The 24,493-nt window shown below is 60.2% G+C and overlaps 1 long non-coding RNA gene across 4 annotated transcripts in view; it reads left to right on the forward strand.

Annotated features, from left to right (window-relative positions):
• The window catches only part of LOC131817800 (uncharacterized), a 167,977-nt gene that overhangs the window by 62,176 nt on the left and 81,308 nt on the right, over positions 1–24,493 (forward strand). The gene's annotated exons all lie outside the window — the stretch shown is intronic.

The following is a 24,493-nucleotide window of genomic DNA, read 5'->3' on the forward strand; positions in this document are numbered from 1 at the left end:
TTTTAATGGCCTAAAGAAGGCTGGGATCATCCTGAAGCTAAGAGTAAACGTATCTTTAATTGATTTTGTTCTGCGGCACCAATCACATCTGTCTATGTCATCTCTCCATGTATTTGAACCGAGTTGTGTGCAGAGAAGTCAACAGAACTATATTTATAGAAGACAATTTTTACAATTAAAATTCACATTTTAAGATTTTTTAAAAAAAGGATTATTAACCTAAACGTAAGATGTAAATCTCTAACATTAGGGAAAAAAATGTGTTAAAATCTACATCAATGCCTCATGTTTGGCAGTGTGTTTAGATATGGCACCAAGAAAATCCATAAAAGAACAAAATTAGTAAATTGTACTTTATCAAAACTAAAAACATTTCCTTTTAATGGCACTATTAAAAGAATGAAAATACAAACAACAGACTTGGAAAAAAATTTCCAAATCAGATATCTGATTAAAAAAAAAAAAAAAGGACTTGTATCCAGAATATATAAAGAGCTCTTATAACTCAACAATAAGAAAACAAACAGAGCAATTAAAAATGAGCAAAAGGGGGTGCCTGGGTGGCTCAGTGGGTTAAAGCCTCTGCTTTCGGCTCGTGTCATGATCCCAGGGTCCTGGGATCGAGCCCCACATCAGGCTCTCTGCTCAGTGGGGAGCCTGCTTCCCCCTCTCTCCCTGCCTGCCTCTCTGCCTACTTGTGGTCTCTGTCTGTCAAATAAATAATAAACAAAATCTTAAAAAAAAAAAATGAGCAAAAGGTCTGAACAGACACTTCACCAAAGAAGATAGATGGATGACAGAAGCATCTGAAAAAATATCTGATATCAGTTGTCATTAGGAAGATGCAAATTAAAACCACAGTGAGACATCACTACATGCCTGTTAGAATGGCTAAAATCCAAAACCCTGATCCTGGGGATTCTCATTCCTTGCTGACACCACAAAATGGCAGAGTCAGCTTAGCAGGCAGTTTGGCAGTTTCTTACAAAGTTAAACGTACATTCACTATATTGAACTGAAAACTCTTGTTTACACAAAATCATTTATGTGAATGTTTATAGCAGCCTCATTTGCCAAAAACTGGGAACCACCAAGACGTCCTTCAACAGACGGGTGGGTGGACAAACCGTAGGACATCCGTCCAGGGGCACATCACCCAGCAACAAGAAGGAACGTGTCTGTCATCGCTTCCTGCCGCAGGAATCACCCACATGCATTTTGCTAAGTTTAAGAAATCAGAAGCGAGAGGTTGCCTACTATATATGGCATTTCTAGGACAGTCTGGAAAAGGAAAGATTACAGTATGGAAAACAGAGAAGTGGTTGCAGGGTCTTGGGGACGGAGCAGTAATGCATTACACGGGGGATGCGTGCGGGAATTCTGAGGGTGCTGAATTCTGTGGGGCACTGGGTGATGCCAGATGAACATTCATGCGGAAGTGCGTCAAGTCTGGACACAGTCCATAGCCAACAGCCTTGTACCAGTGTGAATCCTGCTGCTTTGGTCGATGTCCCTGGGCTGTGAAAGGTGACAGTGCAGGGACACTGAGTGAAAAGCACACAGGAGCTCTCTGTATTTCTCTTTGCAACTTTCCTGTCCGTCTACGATTGCTCCAGAATAAAGGCCTCCCTGGTGAGCATTCTCAGTCGTCCCTGTGACTGTCCGCCCGCCCACCACGTCCATCTCATCTGATGCGGTGTTCGGCGTGTTTCCACGGGTCTCATCCGCCTATCCTCATCCAAACGTGGCCACAGAAGAGAGAAACAAGGCACAAGACCCCATTCTTGCCATTTATAGAGGAGGGGCTGGGGTTCCCGGAGATGGTCAGGGGCTTGTCCCTGTCTCAGAGGATGCAGCGCAGGCGCTGCTGGTTCCTGGTGCTCGCTCCACTTTCCACAGGGCGCCCACTAACCCCTGTGTTCACACGCGGGGAATGCAGCCCTCATCAGTGCTCTTCATGCCACACTCTGGTCCCCCCAGTCCTGTGGCATGTGGACAGTGGGGTGGCACTTCTACTCTCTTGTGCTTGGATGGGTCACATGACTCGTTCTGTATACCACCAAGTAGGCCAGTGTGACATGTGCCATTCCAGGTGGGATACCCCCTGGCTCCCACCTCCCTTGGGCACAGGCGCTGGCCAGTCCGGGTGGTGGCTGCTCTGCCGTAGGGACCGTAGGGAGAAGGGTTCCTGTCTTGCATGGGGAGCGTGGGGCAAGCTAAGCTCGTTTGCAGGAAGCTATGGTGAAGCCACTGTGACCTGAAGGTCGCTCACCGTTGCACCAGGACCCAGCCTGACGGATAGGGTAAGGGAGGCCTTCCAGGTCACATCAGCTCACGAAATCAGGTCACGCTGTCTTGACACCTCTTCTCTCATGACCTGTGCAGGGGGCCCGGCCCTCCCCGGCAATGTAGGGGCAGGGACAGGAACGTTGGTGGCCAACCGGCCGGCACGCCCGGGATCCTGGCAGGACAAGCCGTGCCTCACCCGAGCCCACGGTCCTCCACCGTGATGATGGCCAGCATGGCAAGCAAGACAGCGTGGGGGAGAGCGCTGCGACTCATAGTCAACACCGACGTCACCCGGGTCAGTGGACGCAATAACAGGTCTGCAGCGTAGCGAGAGGCTCCAGCCCCCGTGCGCCTATCCCCTAATTCGCCTTTTATGTCACTGCTGCATGGGTCTGTCAGTGAAACAGCAGAGCCACGAAGGGGCGTCCCAGTGCCGGCTGGCTGGGTCTGGGTGTCCAGGGTTCCAGAATCTCCTGAGCCCCAAACGCCACCTGGCTAGACGCCCTGGGCCGAGGCACCCGTTACTGCATCTGGGAGGTGCAAAAGACTGGCCCATGTCGTGGAGACAACAGTCGCTTCCCTCTGGGTGGGAAGACCCCATCAGACCTGCTCTGGGAGCAAGCACAGCGCGGTGGGGGTCGGGGCGAAGGGAGCGGGCAGGGAGTGGGCATGAATGAGTGGACGGGGGCAGAGTTCTCCAGACTGCAAAGTTGGAAGTGAGCAAACAGGCCTCAGTGTCCTCCACTGTGGAATGGGGCGAGGGCAGCCCCTCCTGGGAGGGTCATCGCGAACGCAGAGTCGTAAACGCACAGCTCTCGGAAGCGCTCAGGGCCCACAGCTGCTGCGCACCTGGTCAACACGGTCGTCATTCCTGCGCCGTCATGACGCTGTCCTCCGAGAAGCGTGACGACACACCCGCGTGTCCATAAGCCCGGCACACTAGGGACACACCCTGGAGCGCTCCGCACGCTGGGTCCCCGCTCCCGCTGCCCTGTAGGAATGACTGCCTGCCACGGCCAGTGAGGAAACAGACTCCGGAGGGGCGGGCCTCTAGGCCTCACACTCCGGGCCTCCCCGCAGGCCTCCCTGACCCGGCCTGCACTCGAAGCCACCTCGTGACTGTTGCAAAATGGGCTACGTGAGGAGGGGAGGCTCGGGAGAAGCCCCGGCCCCCACCTCCGACACCTGCGCACACCCCAGGGAGTCCGAGGAGGGCTCCTGGGGAAAAGCGGCAGGCGTGTGAACTGAGCCCACGTTGCTGGGACCCGGTCCCCGTCACCCGCTGCCTGTGGCCCCGGCAGGCCTCCGATGGCCCGGCTTCAGCTGTCTCCTCTCCCTCGGAGGGGGAGGGTGGTTCTGAGGAAGAGTCCGAACAGAGTGCTCGGCCCCTGCCGTGGGCTTGCGGCCCCCAAAGATACGAGTCCACGTCCTCACGCCCAGAGCCTGTGGATGGGGCCTTGTCTGAGGAAAGGGTCTTTGTGATTAAGTTAAAGATCCTGAGACGAGATCATCCTGAAAGATCCGATGGACCCGAATCCCGTGGCAGGTCCTCAGCAGGATGGAGGAGTAGCTGAGGCCCAGAGGACGGGCCACATGAGTGGGGGGCAGGGGTGGAGGGACGCGGCCACAGCCCGGGGGTCCTGGGTTTCAGGCCTTTTAGCTCCACTCCCTCGTGGGCGTGTCTAGAACAGAACAAACCTTAACCGGACGCCGGGGCGGCGGGAAGGGACGCCAGCGCCCTGGCCGACTCTGTTTCCCTCCCATCTGGGTCTGTCCTGAGGCCTCTGCCTGGTTTTCAGCCTGGGATTCGGGGACAGGCATTGGGCTGCCCACAGGAAGGCACCCAGGTGCTAGGAAGCGTGAGTCCTGTTTCCACGGAGCTTCGTGGTCAGAGGATGCCTTAACCCACAGGGACGGGTTCCAGCAGGGAAGCCTGGATCTCCCTGGGTCCACGGAAAGCTCTGGGCAGAAATCCAAGCTGCCCCTCTGGACCAAAGAATCGGGTGACTGAGACCCTCAAGACCCTGAGACCTGGAGGTCCTCGTTAGCAAGGACAGAGCCAGCAATCTCTTTGAACTAGGGACATCCTGATTCCAAGCAGAGTCCCCTAGCTTTTCAGTCCCAGACGAAAATCAAGTCAGCCCCACTGGACCTGAGCCCTGCAGTCACAGGGAGGTGGCCTCAATAGAGGCCGGGCCGGTAGTGGCTGAGCCCACCCGCAGGCCACCCGCCACCAAGCCTGGGGGCGACTTAATCCATCCCACATGGAGCCCTGGTAGGTGCTGACCTTTGCCCATTAACCCCGAGACCCCACTGCCCTGCTTAGAACTACCGTCTGTCCGCGGTAACCTCCCCTCCATAACTCAGCTTCGGCCCGGCCGCGGAGATGGGTTGATAACGTGCCGCGATCCGGGGTCAAGTTATGGAGCTTGGCTGACAGCCCCGCTGCCCCTCGGGACGGGCTGCTGCGCTCTGGACGGCCTTCTGGACGGCCTTACTGCAAACCTGGAGGAGATCACCCGAGCAGCGCGGGGACTGCTGGCAGAAGGCGGCCAATCCCACCCCAAAGAGGCTTCTCCAGGAGAAGCAGCCATGGCGTCCGCCCTGTTCCGATCTTTCAGACACAGATTGTGGATGTGGCCCCAGGCACCGTGAGAGCGAGCCCTGGGAAGCCCAGAGCTCGCCCGGAAGGTGACCTGTGAGTGCAGGCTTGACTTCCTGGTGGGGAACAGGCCTGGATCCAGAGCCTGAGCAGCCATGGGCAAGTCACATACCCTCCTGGGACCTTGATTTGCTCATCAGTGAGATGATGAGGTGATGCTCCCGAAGCTTCTAGCCCAGCAGCCAATGGACAGTGATGGCACAGCAGCCTCCCCGACTCTCCCCAGCCTCAGCGTTGAGTTCCCCCTCAAACCTCCCCCCTAGGAAGGCAGGAGAGTCATGACACGGTAGGTTGAGCCTGGCTACCCCGCTCGGGGGTGATCCCTGCAGTCCTGCCCCCACGCCCTGCCCCTGGTCATACAGAGTCACCCCAGCTGTCCTCGGAGCCTCTTCCTCCTGACTCGACCCCAAGGGTGGGCAAGTCCGATCTGAAGAAGAAAGAGCAGGTCCGCCAGGCATGACTCAAAGCCCAGAAGTGTCTGTGGACGTTGAGGGAACACCGTCCTCACCAGGACACCAGGCTGGTCCCTGAGACCGGTGCAGACATCGGCAAGTCGTCCCCCACGGCCAGGCCCAATGACTGCAGACTCCTGTCTGACTCCCAGCCCAAGGGAGCGCTCTGGGAACAGCCCAGGGTGTGATGTGGGGGCTTTAGGAACAGGCTTCTAGGCTGGGGAGCCAGCGGAGCTGGAGAGGTTTGAGGAGCATGGCCTGGCGTGCTGGGAACTGAGTGTTTGGGGAGCAGCAGGCCATGAGGAGTGTGGCACACCCCAGACAACACCTGCCCCTCGACATCGCCAAGCACCCCCGCACCAGGGCCCCCTGGGCCTGGGAACCAAGAGGCGAAGGAAAGAGGGGGGACCAGTTTCGCAGGCCTGCGCTGCTGCAGACCCCAAAACCACGCACAGCCCAGGCCCCGCCACAGACAGTCCCCGCAGGAGGCCAGCACTGGATTGGTTGTTTGCTTCATTCTGGCTCCAAGATGGAGGGAAAGGGGCAGCTTTTTTGGAACCCACTGCCCAGTCTGCATTAAATCGTTCAGAGACGGGCCCCCCAAGTGGGGTCCCTGGGCCAGCTGTGGCAGGCTCGCCTGTGAACTGGCTAGAAATGCAGATTCTTGTTACCCGCCCCCCCTCCTCCCAGGACTCCATGAACCAGTGACTCCAGGGGCTGGGCCAGTGCTCGGTGACTTAATGGCCCTGGTGGTGGGTGCCGCGCGTGAACGGCTGAGAAGCTGTGTCTCCGAGTTGGGAGGTGCAGGGGGTCAAGGCACCCTGTCCCAGACACCTGGCAGCCGGGACATGGGTACTGGGCATGGGCCATGCTCAGAGCCCCCACTCCCTGGGCTGTGCCCCGGACTGGATGCCAGCGCCCTCCGGGGAGCCTCCAGGGCTGGACGGACGGCGTCTGTGGCGGCTCTGCCTGCTGCTGCTCGCACTGTTGATGCCTTATTTTTTTTAAGATTTTATTTATTTAATTGACAGAGATCACAAGTAGGCAGAGAGGCAGAGAGAAGGGGAAGCAGACTCCCTGCTGAGCAGAGAGCCCCATGCGGGGCTCGATCCCAGGGTCCTGAGATCATGACCTGAGCCGAAGGCAGAGGCTTAACCCACTGAGCCTCCCAGGCGTCCCCACACTATTGATTCCTTAGCAGCATCCTCTGCTGGGCTCGGGGGGCGTCACCGGCTCGAGGCAGGTGGAGGTCACCCACGGGGCAGCTGGGAGGTCCCCTGGCTGGCCCCTCCACCTGGGAGACAAAGTCTAACCAGGACCCGGAGCTCATCCAACATGGTCCCCATGAGAGCAGATGTCATCGGCCCGAGGCCAGCTCCCCAGACAGCAGATGATCCAGAAACCCCCCAGGGATGGAGCTGTCCCACAGGGGCTGCACAGGCACCACCCTCCCCAGGCCCACGCCCCCCCCCCCCGCCCTGCCTTCAGCGGGCCAGCACCAGGCACCAGGAGATGCTCGCCACCCGTGTTCCTATAGCGAGCCGGAGGACAGATGCTGGGTCCCCTTGACCACTCGGCACGTTACAGACTGCCCATTCCCCCATCGCCCTCTGTCCTCCGTGTGGGACACCGGCCCCTGAGAACTGCACCTGAAGGTTTGGCCCCCACCCAACGACCAGCTGTTTGTTCTCGGGAGTTCTTCAACCGGGAAGCTAGTTGCAAGTTCAGTGTGGTCCGTCTCAGCCTGATCGGAGCTGCACTAGACAGTCGGGGGCGAGGGAAGTCTGACGATGACAATGATGATGATCTTGCCCACTGTCGGGGGGAGGGGCCCGTGCGCCAACAGCGATCAGCTTACCCAACAGTACTGCTTTCTTTTATTCGATTACATAGTGCGTCCAAGTGCACAGCGGTCACTGGAATCACCGGTCCGGCCCCTGCATAGATGAGCCCCAGGATTGTGTTGGGCAACAAAGTCTCACCCAGAGCTGAGCAGGCAGGCAGGGAACGAGGGGCGCCGGGGAGAGGAGTCGGGGCGTGTGGAGGCCGGAGCGGAGGGCAGCTGCAGCTGCCTGACTGATGGAGGGCCCCCGCTTGGACGGGGCTCACCGACATCGGGCCAGATAAGCCCTCGTCTGTGCGGGCCGTTTTTCCTCCGCTATCTCTTGTTGAAGCCATGCTAACACCCCGTCAGCCTGCCGGGTGATGGATGGCCGTGGGGAGCTGACCGCCCACCCCCTCCTGCAGACCTTCCACAGGGCCTTCCGGAGCCCACCTGCAGGCCCACCAGCGTGGTTCTCTTCGGGGGGAAGAGGGAGCACCCCCGGCCCCAGACCGGAGCGCCACACACTCGGCCCCACACCTGTACACAGGCATGTACACGCACACAAACGTGCTACGTCGGCCGCCGTTCACAGCGTGGCAGCCGGCAAGCCTGGCTCTCAGAAACTTATCCGAGATCACACGGCCAGACCTTCAGCTCCGTACTAACCCTGTGCCCGTCTTCACGGGGGTCACGCTCAAGGCCCCCGGGTGCCTACAGAGCGATTCTGGGCGAGGCCAGCTGTCTCAGACCCCGTTTCCTGGGACAAGCTGGCCGGAGGTTCCTGTCCCCCAGGCCCTCCCAGGCGGTCAGAAGCAGGGGGGCGATGACGAAGCCCTATGCCAAGCCCTCCACCTCCGAGCCGTAAACTTCCTGTGAAGGAAAACAGGGGCCTCACGTGCCACCGTTACGGGATGGATGTGCGAGTCCGGGCCGCGCCAGATAAGCAGCGTGCTGGCCGGCCGGCCCGACCGCTCCTCGGACACATCCATGCCCGTGGCCCACCCCGCCCTCGGCCCCAGCCGTCTCCGGGGAAATGACAAACACCGGATAGAACCAATGGGACCCCGGAGGCCGGATGCCCACCATAGGGACTGTTTATGTTTGAGGCCGTCCTGGAAGAAAAATGTGAGAACGCCTTTCCAGAACATGGTGGTCAAGCGAGGCTGCCCATGTGCCAGGGAAGCCACACAATAGAGGCGAATGCGTAGCGGAAGGATAGGGCTGGGCACAGCTGCCCCCGGACGGGGAACCGGCCCGATTCGGCCCTTCCCTCCACGCTTTGCCCAAATGCCGCACAACGGCAGCTCGGGCCTGCTCCCGGGCCGGGGACTCGGGGCCAGACCCTCACCCCTGGCCCGCCAAGCTATTGAGCCAAATCCGGGTCCGCTCTGATTGCCTATAAAAACACCCGCATTGGGGCCGCAGAAACTCCGTGTGGCAGTTGTCGGTAAAGTGCTTTCCAAAGCGTCCCCTGGATTTTATTCCGGCTCAAACACTGTGGTCCACGCAGCGGCAGGACGAGAGTCTCACGGAAGACACAGACCTTTCCGCACCAGGGCTTCGGCGGGGGGCTGAGCGTGTGACTTCCCAGGAAGCTCCAGGACAATCAGCGCAGGCCACATCACTGTTACCGGCCTCACATCTTAATAAGAACCAAATTTCTTGGGGTATCCACCCAGAAAAAATATTTGCTCCATTGAAAGTCCACGTCCAGTAAAACCTCACCATGGGCAAAGAGTTATCGGTCACAACTCCCCGCCACCCAAGGGAAAAGCCAGCCCTTCCGTGAGCCAGGGAAGCCATCCTGGGCCCTCCGGAGACGCATTTGGGGACCATCAGCCCGCGTCCCTAGGAAGAGCTTGGCTTGCACGAGCGATGTGGCTGTGAGCCTCGGCCTGGGTTTCCTCACCTGCGGAGCGGATGTGGCTGTGGCCCTCACCTCGCTCAGGGGCGGCCACGGAAAGGACAGGAGACAAGGCACAGAAAACTCGCGAGTTGGCCCCCGGAGGTAGAGGGGTGAGCCTGTAGTGGACCCCAGCTGACTGAAGTCCCTTTCCTCGGGCACAGAGGCCGAGCACTGCCCCACGACACCACGGTGTGCCAGGCCGTCGCGGGGGCCGCTTCCTTGTCCCCCGGCCCAGAGCAGCCCGCCCGCCACAGCGAAGCCCAGGGGAGCCATGCAGGGGCGCCGGGCAGACCCAGAGCCACTGCGTCAGACCCGCTGGCCCGCGCCCGGTCACCCACCATGCCCGGTGGTAAGGGGGCCTGGGACCAGAGTCTTGATTTGGGACAGTCAGTTCCCTTGCTTCAGAATTGGGGGCGGGACGATGCCACGGTGGGGGGGGAAGGGGAGGTAAGAGCAGCCTCCGCCACGCCCCGTGAACCAAGCACCGTCGACTCCGGCGCACAGACGGCAACATCGAGGCCCGAGCCGGCCCCCACAGCGCCCCCCGCCCCGAGCAGTGGGTGGGTGCACGTGTTTCCTCCCACCAGCACATGGGGTCTCACCCAGCAAGCAGTGCGGTGGGCGTGGGGCCTGGGGGGGCGAGACCACCCTGCCGGGGAGCACAGGAGCGTCTCAGGAATGCACGGCCCCGAGGCAGGAGGCGCCCGGGAGGCGCTCCCACGGGTCAGCTTTGTCTCTGCCTCCAGGGATTCCGAGAGTCGGGAGGGAGCCTCCCCCCCGAGAGCCACACTCCTCCCCGCACCCGCCTCGCTGGCACTGCCCCGTCCGGGGAGGGGGAGGCTGGGCGGGGCTGACGGGCTGCCCCTGCTCGTGGCTCTGGTGGGCCACACGGAGCCAGGCACAGTGTGGCCTCCACACCCCGAGAGGTGGGCTCCCCACACCCTCCCCCGTAAGGATACGAGGCAGGGAGGCCTGAGTCCCTTTGCCCGGTGGACTCGATGGCACAGGAGGGGCTCCACTGCACCAGCCCGGCCCCACTGGGAGACCCGCCTTCCCTGGCCAGGCTCGGGGGAACTGCAGCTCCACACAACCTCCTGACATACGCTACCGCACACCCGGGGCAGCCGGATCCCGAGCTAACCTGGGACCAGCCTCAGAGTCCAAGAGACCCGGAGGAAAACAGAACATTATTGCCCCGCAGGACGTTAGTGAAGAAATTCACTAATTTCTTACAGTGAAAGATGTTAGGCCTGCCCTGCCCCTGTGCACATCCTGGCTCCCCTTCCTGCCGGCCTCCCCTCTCCAGACCTCAGGGTCCCCGTCTGTAGCCTGGGGAGGACAGTGGCTGCTCCTCTGGCTATTGGGAGGAGACGGGAGGAGACGGTCGGCATTGCTGTCCTGACTTGTGTTCTTCTTTGCATTTGAAATGATGCCAACATGTGAAGCGGTTAAATGCAAGGAACAAGAGCCGGTGGAGGGCCCCGGATGGACTCCGGCCCCTGGAGGAGAAGCCCAGCCGCCTGCTGGACGGCAGCGCCGCGTAAACACGCCACCAGAAAACCACAGTGAAAGATGTACAGCTTCTCCCGTTTCGAAGCGTGGCTCTTGCCCTTGGAGAAACTGGTCTGGGCACCGGAAGCTGCATGGGAAGCCCCACGTTCAGCGAGGGCTACAATGGCCCCCCCAGCGTCTCCAGAGCAGGAGCCTGCGTGGGCAAGTGGGCTGGTCCCCGGGTAGGGCTCTCCCGGATGGTCCGGGCAGGGAGCTGGGAGCCCCCTGGGGCAGCCGGCAGGGCTGGGCACGTGGGAACCCACATGGGGCCACACATTGGGTCCCAGTACCTGCTCCTCCCACCCAACATTCCCACCCTGGTCTGCAGTTTCCTAAATTTTATGTCGTGTCCTTTTGAAGAAGAAAAGGAACTGTGAGTCTGATCAAAGACGCGAGTGCGGTTTGCCCCTCACTGCCCCCCTGAGGGGTCAGCTCTGCTTGTCACGGTCCCTCCACAGCCGGACCCAGGTCCTCGCCTCTGGCCCCGCGGCCTGACCTGCCCCCTCGACACCTGCAGCCCATCGGGTGACACGTCATCGTATGTTTGCACAACTACTGTGTCCATCAACAGCCCGAAGCCCTCACTGCCGGGCTCCGATAAGCGGTCCTGACACGGCCCTGTGAGACGGAGAGTCCTCACTTCCTGGTGTCAGGGCTGCAGTGACCCCAGCGGAGCTCACCTTCGTCCTGGCACATTCAACGTTACCCGTGGAGAGGAAGCACCCCCGACACGGCGGGCGTCCGGCCGCGTGGGGACCTGGGCCCTCCTCCCATGCCCTGGGAGCCCCAGGGTGCTCTCGACTGCCCAGCTGTCCGATGTCCCCTGCCCGTCCACCCCTGCGTCCAACCCCACATCGTACACGCAGTCACAGGGCAAAGTGCCCGTCGAGATGGTGTCCTTGCTTCTTTCTCTTGCGCGTGTGCACTTTTGTTCTCACTGCCCGTCAAGGGTCTGACCTTCTCCCATCAAAACACTCTCAGAAATCACTCTTTCCCCATCACCCACACCCCGTGTGAGTCAGGTGGCCCGGGGGTGGTCACACTGGGGTCTTGGAAACAGCCCGCGTATGTGTGGTGGCTTCCGCTGGAGCGGAGTGCGTGTCCAGCCCGTGTCCGGGCAGTGGAGCTCGTGGGAACACGCCCGGCACGAACGCACCCGTGGGGACACAAAGCTCCATGTGCAGCAATGCCCGTCGCAGCCGTACTGGGGACAGCAGAGAGCGGGCAACCATGGATGCTTCCTGCCCGCGTCGTGGGCGGGATCGGCCCAGGTCACGCTCCTGACGCTCAGTGCCCAAGAGCGGCAAGCTCGGGGGGGGGGGGGGGCGCCCGGAGGACCCCAGGCCAGCTCCGTGGCGGGGTCTTAGATGCCGCTCGTCCATGTGCCTCCAGCACGAGACTGAGGTCCTTCCCGGGGTGGAGTCAGTGGAGAGCCACTTCCTGAAACTCTGGGTGTAGGGGACAGAGGCGAGACCCGGAACCCTGCAGGGACCATCCACGCCATGTGACCTGGGTTCAAACTCTCTGCACCTTCCTTCCCGCCTCAGAGAGGAGGAGGTAGTGACACATGCCGCGGCCGTAAGCAAAATAGCACGAAATCTCGTCCGTGTCATCAAATAATACAGCAAGGATGCTTGTGGGGGGGGGGGCATGGCGGCTGGGGCAGGAACGCGATGCCTTGCTGTGTTCGGTGGCCTTAGAACAGTGCCTGGCATCGGGCGCGAAGCCTCTGCGAGCCCGTGATGTTCTTGGGCAGCGTGCGGGGTGGTGGAAAGATTGGAGGCTTTGGAGACCGGGGCACCTGTCAGCTTGGCCGTCTACCGCGTGTCTGTAAGAGAATCTCCTAAGCTCTCCGACCCCAGCTCCCCCTCCACAAAATGCGTTGCTCTTGGGACACAGATAAGATAACTTGGGGAAGCTTGGATGGCCACGGGAAGGGATTTCAGGTGGTCGGTCGGCAAACCTTCTATTTTCATGGTAAATGTATTTATTTCAATGCTTATTAGAAAAAAAATGCAGAATTAAGTATCAAGTTTGTCACTTTTCAGGAATTATTGCTGATACTGTTTCTTTTTATATAGTTAAATGTCTTCTATGGCAGTGCTATTTAAAGAAAAATATCTGTAAAACAATAAGTGAGGAACAAAGACCCTCGGTGTCCCTCCCACAGCCCCTCTGCCCTCCTGAGTCCCCCCGACCAACGCGGGTGCCCACCTCTCCCTGCTTCTCAGCCTGGGCCGGGGGACACGCTGGCCCTGCCGGGGGAAGCCGGGGGCACCGGGACCTCTCCGTCATGCGCGTGGACATCCTGAGGATGGTTCCTCCGAGCGCCCCCCTTGGGGCTTGTGCAGGAGCCTGCGTAGTGATCAGTAACCTTTCCTAAGGAACCCTTTAGCCTCACTCCCTGCCTGTCTCCCTTGCCCACGCCTTCGCCCAGGCTCTGTGCGGACAAGAAGCGACCACGAGCTTCCTGGCTTATGACCACATGAAACAGAAGTCCCAAACTGAACATGTCAGCCAGGCTGCTCTCTCTCCTTCTGGACGCTGTACGGAGAACCTGTTCCCTTGTCCTTTTCTGCTTCTGTAGGCACTACGTCCCTGGGTTGGTGGCCTCCCCCCCATCTTTGGAAGCCAGGAGCAGTGCAGCCTTAACCCTCCCTCTCCCTTCTTTCAAGGGTCTTGTGGTGACTCTGCCTGCTCGGATGGCCCAAGACAGTTTTTCCCATTTGCACCCAGATCCTTGCCTCAGGCTCTGCTTCTGAGAGACCCAAACCCACCCTGAGAAATGCACGGTGCCTCTCTGTTCTCGCAGCCCCTCGTGCCGTGCTACTAAGGAGCCCGTGTGGGATGTCTGTGTGGCACGTGACCTCATGCTGCTGCCACGCCCACGCAGATCGCAGCCCACGCAGATCGCAGCCCACCAGCCAGTGTTCCTGGCGGCCCTGCAGTTTCCCCTCTGGAGTATCAAGTTTGGCCTCAAAGTTGATCCTGACGCCCTATTCACCTAAGGAAAGACCCCAAACAGACAGTACTGGCTGCCTTCCCTGTATCTGCCAGTGTCTCTCTGCCGCCCATAGCTGGGACCCCCCAGGCTCCTGGGGCACCTGAGACTGAGTAGACGTCCAGCTTGCCTGAGGTGACCGGGCTGCAGGACGGGGGTCCTCTCTAGGAGAGGGAAGATTTTTCCTACGCTCCTGGACCTGGGAGCACAGTCTGGCCACCCGGGTATCAAACCCAGCTCTTCCACATCCTAGCTGGGGGATGTCAGGCCAGTCACTTCTGTTCCCTAAGCCTCCACTTTCCCATCTGAGACGTGGGACAACATTTCCCCCCCGGGAGGGGTGATACTCAAAATGTCAAACAAGTCCTGAGAAGGGGCAGTGACCGTCGGGAGCAGGACCAGATGTAAGTGACAGTATAGCCGACGGGCTCCAAGAGCTGAGCGCCAGCCTCGCCCTGCAGACGCTGCTAGAAGGTCTGACGAGAGAATGTAATGTGGGTCAGCGCACACGTTCGGGCCGTGGCAGCCGTGATGCGCAGTGACCCCTGTACCAAACACCATCCTGGGATAGAATTCCTGGGCTGGATACAAACCGGGCCGTTGAAAAGCAAGTTCAAGTAGTTACCTGGGAGGCAAGCATCCACAACGGAGTCACCGAGCCAAGGCCAGGCTTGAGGAGGCAGAAGGCAGAAGCGGGACGGCCACAGCTCCACCAAGTCTGGGCCCTGCCGTGAAAGTCAGGACCCAGGTCCCTTGAGGCTTGCGCCAGACTGCTGGACAACAGCATCAGGCCTTGGTGTCTGTTTGTGCAGACAGTGGGCCAGGGTCCCCAGGAGGCCCGGGGGCACCGGTACGGGGCAGCCACAGCCCTGCCTCAGGATCTGCAGTGGGGAAGACGCGGGGCCAACATCTACAGACGGTGTTTGAACCGAAGCCAGAGCCCAGCTGTCCTGTGACCTGTCGGGGGACACACGCTCCAAGGAGGCCCGGCCTGGCTTGGAAACCCGAAGTGGGCGGTTCCCACGTCCAGTCCCTCGGGAATGAGCGCGAGTGACTGTGCTGCCCACGGTGGATTCGTTTCCCGCTCTGTTCAGCTCGCGGACAGCGTGTCTGGGGGGAAGGTGGCGTGGGAGATGGGGACAGGGCATCCCCTCACCTCGGGGACCCTGGTGGAGAAACCGGGCAGAGGAAGATGTTGGATGGGACAGAGGCCACCCCATCCCTGCCCACACCCCGGAGGCAGTGTCCCGGAGAGGACCTGCCCTCCAGGCAGCCTCAGCATGGGGTGAGGGCGAGGGTGCTCCGAGCCAGTCCGACGGCTCTGTCCACGGCACGAAGCCACACAGTCGGACAGGAGCCACCAGGGGTGTGGCAGGGCCCCTCAGACGTGTTGTCTGATCCATCCTCACGGTCACCCTGGAAGCAGGTGCTCCCATCAATCTCATTCATCGGTGAGGAAGTCGAGGCCCAGAGAGGCTGAGTAACTTGCCCAAGGACACACAGCCAGTGAGCAGTGGAGCCTGGGCTCACACTGGGGGTATGAGGTGTGAAATCCCCTCTGCACAGAGATGGCGGTGGGTATTTGTGACACGACCACCCCCAGCCCCCGGGGACTGATCCGTGGCACTGACCCAAGGGAATGTAGAGTGGGGGCATCCGAAGGAGAAGTCATTCCCTCGAAAGCAGGGATTATTCCAGAAGGAGAGCCCTCTGCCCACCGAGCCCCCAGATGAAACCCTGAGGTTTGGGTTCCTGGTCTGGAGACCCTCCCCTTCAGTGCTCAAAACTTCCCACTGCTAGGGCCCGTCTTCGTGCTGGGGGCTTCATGATGTACTGGGTCAGACAGCTTCCCCTCCGGAGGCATGTCCTTCCAGAACCTGCCAGTGTGACCTCATGGGACCTAGGGATTTTGCTGATGTGACCAGTTAAGACGAGGTTGTACTGGGTCAGAGTGGGCTGTAGCCCGACACCTGCTGTCCCCAGTGGAAGGTCGTGTGCACATGTAGACAGGCACACACCACACCGCAGCAATCCAGGGGCACCAAGGGTCAGCGGACCCCATGGGAGCCAGGAATGAGGCAAGGAGGGAGTGTGGCCCTGCCGACAGCTTGATCCCAGACTTGCAGGCTCCAGAGCTATGAGGGAACACATCTCTGCTGTTTTCAGTCCCCCAGTGAGTGACAGCAGTCCTAGACGTCTGGAAACAGCTGCTGTGCCCGAGAGTGAGGCAGGCAGCAGGTGCTGGGACAGTAATGCTCCACGGGAGCCATCCTCAGCAGAGGGGAGATGGGAGTCAGTGAGCACACACCCGGGGCCTCACCCCTCACGGGGACATCAGTGGGGAGTGTGTGTCACACCCTCTCCCGAAGGACCCGGCTCTCGGAACCCGCAGGGCACTACCTGGATAACTCTTCTGGTTGCCCTGTCTCACCTCCCCACCACACTGCCGATGTCCTCACAAACAGGCAGCGAGCAGCCAAACCCTAGCCTCTGGGTCTACCCCTGGTGCGGGAGTGAAATGACACCACCTCGCACCATCTGGACCCAGCACCTCCAAGGACAGGACCGAGAAACCTCGCTCATCCTTTCATAAGGACTTACTGAGTTCCTGCTGGGAGCCTGGTGGGGTGTATAGCAGAGAACTCGGGCCCAGATTCAGGGCTTGTGTGCAGAAGGGGATGCCTCTCATTGATGGGCCTCATTGGCTGCCAGGCAAGATGAGGAGTCACCACTGAACATTGCCTTGTCCACTTTTGCCTAAGGTGAGGGTCTCAGCTTTGCATACCATGACTCCTAAATGCGCTGACCCAATGCACAAAGACTCCTGATAACTCAACTCACAAGAGACTGATGTATATTCCACAACCCATAAATAGTGAAGACTCTGCATTTCCAGGGACCAGAGTTGCCCAGGCTCCAGGTGCCACATTTCTGGGCTGCTGTCGTGGACACCCAAGGCTCCTGGGAGAACACGGGCCCATCCCTGCAATCACAAGGTTTAATGATCCTACTGCCCCGGTTCTGAGTGTGTCATCTTCTGCCCACCCCCACCCAGGGCAGGGACCTCCTCTGTCTGGTTCACAGCTGCGTGTCCAGGGCTGGCAGACCATAAGGCGAGGCTAACTGCCGAAGGTCCCATCTCACGCATGGGGTGGTCCAGCGTGGAAGTTCTCCGTCAGCCTGCGCTCTTGCTGCCCGGGGACTCGGGGGCTCCCTCCCGCTTGTGCCCTGGTGCCCCGGGATCCAGCCCTTTGGTATCCAGCCAGGACATGGAGGAAGGCAGAGAATACGGAGCCCACGGCCCGCCACTGAACACCTTGGTAAGAAACAGCAGCAGCCCTCCCCGCTCACCGCGATTGGTGCGAACGAGACACATGGCCCCACCCGGCCACGGGAAATCACCGGCCCCGGCCCTCGGCGGCTGTGCCGACTGTGCTACCCATAGGCGGAGGGAAGACACCTGCCGCAGGTGCGCCACCACGCTCGTTGGATTCGCTCGCCGGTGCGCCAGACCCCGGGACGAGCAGACCTCGGAAAAGCGATTTCACGAGTGGTGGGGAAGGTGCTGCGCTGGCTCAGGGAGCCCCGTGGCTGAACGCATCAGGACACAGCCCTGCTGCCCAACCCGTCGTCACCACCAGGTGCGTTGCCCACTTGAGGGCTTGGAGGGGTCCAGGAGGCCCGCTCGCTGGGCTCTGCCTTTCCCACCGGGAGAAGCAGGGCCGGAGCCGGCGGTGCCCAGGGTCACAGGGCAAGTCTGTGAGCGAGGAGCCAGGCCCCCGGCCACCTGACCCCCAGGCCAGTGCCAGGCCATTCTGTAGCCGCTGGACCCTCATTGTTCGGCTAATTACTGCAAGTCCAGGCCTGCGGACCGCCTGTGTGGGGACGCTGTGTAAACATTTCCTCTTGGGCAGAGCAGGAAGTGAAGGGATGACAGGGTCAAGTGACTTTCCTCGGCTCCTGCCGTCCTGCCCATCATCCCAGGCCCCGCCCGGGCCTGCTCGGGCCTTCGCAGGGCTCCTGAGCTGGGCCTTGGGGGTGGGGGGCTGGGGCATCGCCTCCTGCATCCGGGCCTCGGAGCCCTGGCTCGACTCCTGCTCTCCCCCTTCCTGGCTGGGTGCTTTGGGGAAAGTTGCTCAACTTCTCTGAGCTTCCATTTCCTCGTCTGCCGCGTCCCGTCCCCACGGAGTTGTATGAAATGACACGACGTGAGCAGAGCGTCTGGCACAGACCCTGACAGACAGTAGGTTCTCACCATTGTTTTCCTATTTTTAAGCTGCATTTAAAAGATTATTCACTGAAATGTACCCTTTAAAATAGTTAATTGTGTGTTATGTGACCTTCGGCCCAGTGAGAGAAAAGATTACGTACAAGAGTCTTTCTCCGGTACCGGCCCCATCACACACGCTCACACTCACGCGCGGTCATCCGCTACCACGCTGAAAACTCACAGCACCCCTGCAAAAGTGCACCGCGTCCCCAGCCTGCAGATGGGTAACCTGAGGCTCGGAGAAACAAGCCCCTAGAGGCCACGAGTTGAGCCAGCATCTGGGTCAAGGGTCGGCCTCAGTTGTGCTCGAAGTCAGAGCCACACACTGACTGCTGCAGACGGACGGCGTTCGGCTCCGTGTCCCGCATGAGTCACGGGCTCCGAGGAAGTCCCTCTCCAAGGCTGCTCACCCCTCCCCACTGACTTCGCTGCTCAAAGGAACTTCACGATGAGCTAATCCGCCACCCCATTTAAACAGAAGAGTAAACAGACCAGAGAGGTTAAGTGACTTGCCCAAGGTCACACAGCTAATTAGTACCAGACCAGACACACAGCCAAGGCTTCCTGCCTCCCCCGCCAGGGCGGCTCCTGACTCTGCACAGACATCTCCAGGGGCGCTCCGCTGCAAAGACAGGGCCCCGTGACCGTGGCGCCGGCAGGCAAGCCGGGCGTGAGGGGCTGTCGCAGGCTCGCCGGGCTTTCAGACGTCCTTAGGTGCCAGGCTCTGTCCCCGAGCAAGTCAAAATCTGACCCGCATCCCGGGTCTCTCGGAGTTCTAAAAAGAGAGAAGCTGCTCTGAAACTTGGAACCCATTTCCCAATTGCCTGTGCATCAGACCAAGTTATTTTCCCCCTCGTGTGGACTGTGGGATTTTTTAAAAAGATATTTCCCATTACAAAAAATAAGTTCAAAGAGAAGGGGGAAAAAAAAGGCAGTGAGGCCGTGAGCCCCCGGAGCGCGGTGGGAACGCCCAGCCGCCGGGGACAGGTTGCCCTCTGCTGGACGGCGGGGGCACAGCCGTCCGCGGCCCGCGGTTCTCCATGGGCTCGAGGACGTTTCAGAGCCGCCCCCAGTCCCCAGATTGTTGCAGATGTTGCGTGATGCGGTTGCACTGCTCACAGCTGGGTTTGCATTTCGTCCGTCACCAAGAGCTGCTCAGAACTCAGACGTGCGTTTAAGGGCGGCTCTGCCTTGTTCGTTCTTGGGTTCCCCCGCGTCTCTCCCCAGCACCCCCTCTCCGCAGGGGCGCCCACGGCAGCCGGGGCCCCAGACAACACGCAGTTTAACACATTCACAGACAAAGCCGAACAGCAGCGTCCAGGTGGTTGTCAACGCCGGGAGATAAATCATGGAGGCAGGAAAGCGGCGGCGGTGGGCCGGCCGCTCTGAGCACACACCTGAAGGCGGCGAGGGGGCGGGCGGAGCTCCAGGCCAGGAACAGCCGGTCGGAGGGAGAGCAGGAGGCCCCCGGCCCGGCTCGGAGGGACCGAGGCGAGGCAGTAGGACATGCTGTCGCCACAGCCCGGCGTCCAAGCGAGCAGGTCAGAAAACCACCCCACCCGCAGGTGACGCCTGCACCTTGAGGACCAGACCTGGGGGGGCCGCGGGGCGTGGGGGGTGCAGGAGCCGGGCTAACAGTGCACCTGGAGCGCGGGGCCGGGGAGTCCAGCCTCTCTGGAGGCACGGCCGTGGTGGGGTCAGCCACACCCAACCCGCCGGGGGCCAGGGGCCAGGGGTTCCTGCCTGGGCGCCCATGGGGGCAGGCAGCCCTTGTGGAAAGCAGGAGTGGAGAGCACATGGCCTTCTGGAAGTTTCCAAGCACTGGAGGGCAGAGGCCGGCTTCTCTGGGTGTGCTGTGCGTGGACGCCCCGCCGGCCCCTCACCCACCCCCTTCTCACCAGGCTGGGCCTGTTGTGCTGAGCAAAGCCCTCTGGGTCCAAGGCCACTGCGGCCCCTACTTTGTTTCCTCTCAGGAAGGGGCCCTGCCTCCCTGCGGCTCAGGTCATGATGACGAATGGAGGACAGCTGACCCCTGGCCCCACGGTCAGAGGGCACGGCATGCACCCACCCCAGGCAGCATGGCCGGGGCTTGGCCTGGGACCGGTAGGCTTGCACTCGCTGGGCATATTGGCCCCTCTGAGGGGGCAGGGCAGGGTTCGACCCCATTATTAGGCTCCCCTGCAGCTGCCTTCCCCTTAAAGCAGAGCATAGCATCACCAGAGACCCGAGAACATGCAGAGTCCCAGGCCCACCATTTCCGCAACATCAGGCTGTGTCATAAACGCTCCCTGCCCCCGTGTGCCCTGCCAGCTGCAGCCACCTGCTAGCATGGCTCCTGCCCCATCCCCTCTCTGCACTTGGCCTTCTGGGCTGACCACAGTTCCCGAAGTGCCCCCGACTCTGCCCCCCCCCCCGGCGACAATGGGACCATAATTAGCCCACACCCATCAGCACTCTGCAGCGGCCCCCAAGAGAGGAAAGCACTTCTCAAGCGCTGACGTGTGACTCTGCCGGGGAGGAAGAGGGCCCGCTGCTCTGAGACACCCTGTCTCCACCGCCTGGGGTCTGGGACGGCCCCTGGAGCAGCAGGACCGTGGGGACACGTCGTGGCCATGGCGCTTGGGCCGTATGAGAGACAGTCTGAACATGTGCCCTGGTTCAGGGCCCTGCCTCTGGCAGGAGAGGGGCAGCCTGGCCAGCTGGGACTCGGGCATCGGAAGGCTTCCCCATGCCCAGCGCTCAGCACAGGCACAGACTTGCTGAGGGGACCTCCACCCTCCCCCACGTTAACAAGACTGCATTATGAAATTGTTCAAACAGAGAAAATTAGTAGTAAAAGCAAACATGTCCTGTATATCCACAACTTAGACTCGGCGATTAACTTTTTGCCAAGTTTTCTGCTCAGCTGATAGTCATGGGTGCTGTGGAACCACTGGTATCTCACAGACATGCCGCTGGTCCTGTCTCAAATACCGTAGCAGACATCTCTAACCAGAGAAAGATCTCCTTGTAGGCGATCGCCGTGCTGTGTGCTCGCCCAGCAAAGCTAGCAGTAATTCCGTAATCGTCTGATGCCTGGTCAATACTCAGATGTCCCCATTTGTCTCCAAATGTCTTCTTGGCTGGCTTTTAAACACGGACCCGGTGGAGGATGGTGCGTCACACGTGGCTATTGTCAGCTTTTCACTCCAGAGCGGTGTCCCCGGCTCACCCTGATCACCCCACTCCCCAGATTGCAGAGGAGACCAGGCTCCGGCGGGCAGAGTAGCCCCGTCTTCAGCTCTGGGATGAGCCAGGACCACAGTCGAGGGAACGGAGTCCTGGCGCTCATGCCACACCCGTCCTGCCTGGCGGGAAGGACCTCAACGATGCCCCCAACAGCATCCTAGACACGGGCCAGCCACACCTGGCTAAGAGGGACCTGCCTAGGACAGAGTCACAGCCGAATGGGGACAGAGTGACCCAGAGCTCTCAGCCAGAGCGGCTAGAACCCCTCCGCTGCAGGTCTGGGTTCACGCAGACGGTGGAGATGGCTTGTGTCACCCCATGGGGAACCACAGATCAAAGATGGACTTGCCCGTGGCCACCAGCAGATAGGTACTGAGTGCGCAGCTCCGTGGGACACGCGTGTTGGCCCTCTGAACCCCAACATCCCAGCCGCTGAGCCTGCAAACAGGAGGACGTCCCACCAGGCGTATGGTTTCCGGTGTTCTTTCCCCCAGCTTCTCTGTCTCTGCTTCGATGGCTGTGCCGTCCGCACTCTTGTGAGGCTTCAAGGGCTCCTGGAACCCCTGACTTACCGTGGGGGAGTCTGAAACCTGGCTCTGCTGTGGTTACCCCCACCCCATGCCTCCAGCAGGATCGAGCTGATGGCAGGACTTGGCTGGAGATCGCTGCTGGCCTGAGGTCTGGTCTTTCTTTCCATCCTTCTTCACCCCTACTGGCTTGCCCCGTGGCCTTTACCCTCGGCTCACAAATCCTGCTTCGGGCCTGTCTGTGGGGGAGCCTAGTATAAAACACTCAACTGACGACCTTCCCAAGGAGCCTTTTGAGAACTCTGACGAGATCAGCGGACTTGCTTTCCGGGGAGAACTGCTTCATATTCACATTAATTGGCATCCAGTTCTGGGTCCCCAGGAATCCATCCATACCCCCCTTTGAGACCACGCACCGTGCCACTCGGATCTGCTGGCTTGACGGCGGGGGCGTCGGGTGGAGGGGAACAGGCGGCACGCGGGCCCGCACTGGGGTCTCGGCCGCGCACCAGCAAGCTGAGTAGCCGAGCAGTGTCCTCCGTGCCGCAGATCTGATCATGAGCCCACCCCTGCGGGATCCTCAGGGCGACCCACTGTCAGCCATGGGTTGCACTTAGCACAGTGGGGCATGTTGTAGTCAGGAAGGTGCAAACACTACGTGACGTGGTTGTTGGTGTCCCTTTGCTGGAAGCTGCTTCTAGGGCTAACGGGTCTGCTCATCTCGGTGGAGTAGGCTGAGCTCCCAGAAGCCCGGAGAAAGGTCTGATTCCGTTCCAAGACGCAGATATTTGAAATCACACTCGGTAGTGACCCTCCGCACGTCCTCTCGATTTCATCTGCAGACAAGCCCCGCGGACGGTGAGGCCATCCTGTGGGGCAAGCAGGTGCGGCGCTGGGGGACCCGGGAGCGGCCCCCCGGGCACGCAGCTAGCAGGGCAGCGGGAAGCCAGGCCTGACGTGGTTCCCACCCCCCACCCCCACCGAGAGCTCTGGATGTTGTTGGGAGACTCCCAGGTGCCACACGCAGTGTCGGCCTCTTCTCTGGAAAGAGCTCTTGAGCACCGGAAATCTGGGTCTGTTGTCCTAACTCCCATGTCTTCTGCTGTTCATCAACCTTGGAAAGCAGCTGCTAAAACATCGCTTCCGCCGCGTGGGTTCCCATGCAAGTGGCTCCCGGCACTGGGCGAAGCGCAGCGCCTTCCGTGGGTCACAACCTTCGCCTCTTCCTCTCCTCCCCAACGCAGGAACTGAGTGTAGTTCCTTTCTCCCCACGCCGGGTGAGAGAGGAAGCCGCTTCTGCCCACCGCAGCCTGTGCAGGCAGTCTGGGTGGGCGGCCGGCTTCCTGCTGCCCTTTGCTCCCTGTCACCCCCAGCCCATCCTCCACCAACACATGGGCCACCTTCAGTCCCACGTTCCCACTGCTCCTTCCAGGCAGCCCACCTGGATTTCACCCACTCACCAGACAGGAGCAGACAACAGTGACCAGGGTCGGCAGAGGGGTCTCCTTTGAAATGAAAGGATGGGCTTCACCCACCAAGACAGAGCCATCTGTCACTCCCCCACAGGACAGCCACCGGGGTCCCCGGCACTCAGAGACTTGGGGGTGGACGTTTTCCACGTGGCCGCACCACTACTGTCTTCTCAGTGGAGAAACGCAGAGCGGAACAAAGGGAATAAGCCACCGCACTGATGTCAGCAACACAGAGGGAGCCCACGGCTGAGAAGGACTGACTTGGCCAGACTCTAGTCTAACCGCATGCCTCGTCCAATCCTTGAGTCATCCAGCTTGAATGCTCCTAGGAGTGGGGCGCTCACTCCTTTTTAAGACAAGAGATGTATCTCATGTAAGTAGATGAAGCTGGCCTCACTGGCCCTCCCTCCTTCAAACTTGTGGGACCCCACCTCCCCACCCCCCAGATAGCAAGCCAGCTGCGGCCCTGAGGCACCTGCCCTGTCCTTCCTCTGGAGTCCCCACTGTCACCTGACCTCCTCTCTCTGGATGACAGAAGCCAGCGCCTTCCGGAGCGGCCTTGATGCCAGGAGTGTGTGGGCGTCCTCTCGGGCCACCAGGGGCACCGCCACGCACGCTGTTACCGTCTCTGTTGCACAGGTGAGGGCCCACGTGCCAGCGAGGGGAAGCCGTGTGTTCCAACACGTAGCCCTCAGCCCGGAAATTGTCCTGGAACTGTTTCTATGAACCCAGAAGACTTCAGAATCCCCCAGAGCCCCTGCTGAAGGGGTGTGAGCCTGGTGAGGTTGAGGGAGCCCACATGGACAGCTCCCCGTGACACGCAAGTGTGTCTGCACCTGCTCACGCCTGCCTGGGAACCGGAAGGACTCCCTGGCCTGGGAGGGGCGTTGGGGGGCCGAGAGTCAAGGGCGGTGGAGGGACAGCTCTTTTCACCTGCTCTTTCTTGTCAGTGTTCGAAATTAGCTCTGCCCTGTGCAATCATGACCTCTTGACAGTACTCTGAAAGATGGAAAAATTATGAACCTCTGGAGGGCAGAGACCATGGGACAGTCATCTGTCCCCGAGGGAGGGGAGCGTTAGCATCTGCCTGAATGGAAAAGGGCAGGAGGAGAGACGGGGAATGGCCTAAAATAGGCTCTTGGAAAATTGCAGCCAAATTTTTATTTTTATTTTGTCCGCATTTGATCACACAGCAGACATCCCGGGCCAAGCCTCTGTGGTGTGGTGTAGGGAGCGTATCGGAATGAGCTAGGAAAGGCCAGAGACCTCTCTGTTCCCTTTTTCCTCTGCTGCGGCCAGTCCTGTAGAGA

The sequence above is a fragment of the Mustela lutreola genome, chromosome 16, assembly GCF_030435805.1.
Source record: "Mustela lutreola isolate mMusLut2 chromosome 16, mMusLut2.pri, whole genome shotgun sequence".
In the NCBI taxonomy this organism is placed as follows: Eukaryota; Metazoa; Chordata; class Mammalia; order Carnivora; family Mustelidae; genus Mustela; species Mustela lutreola.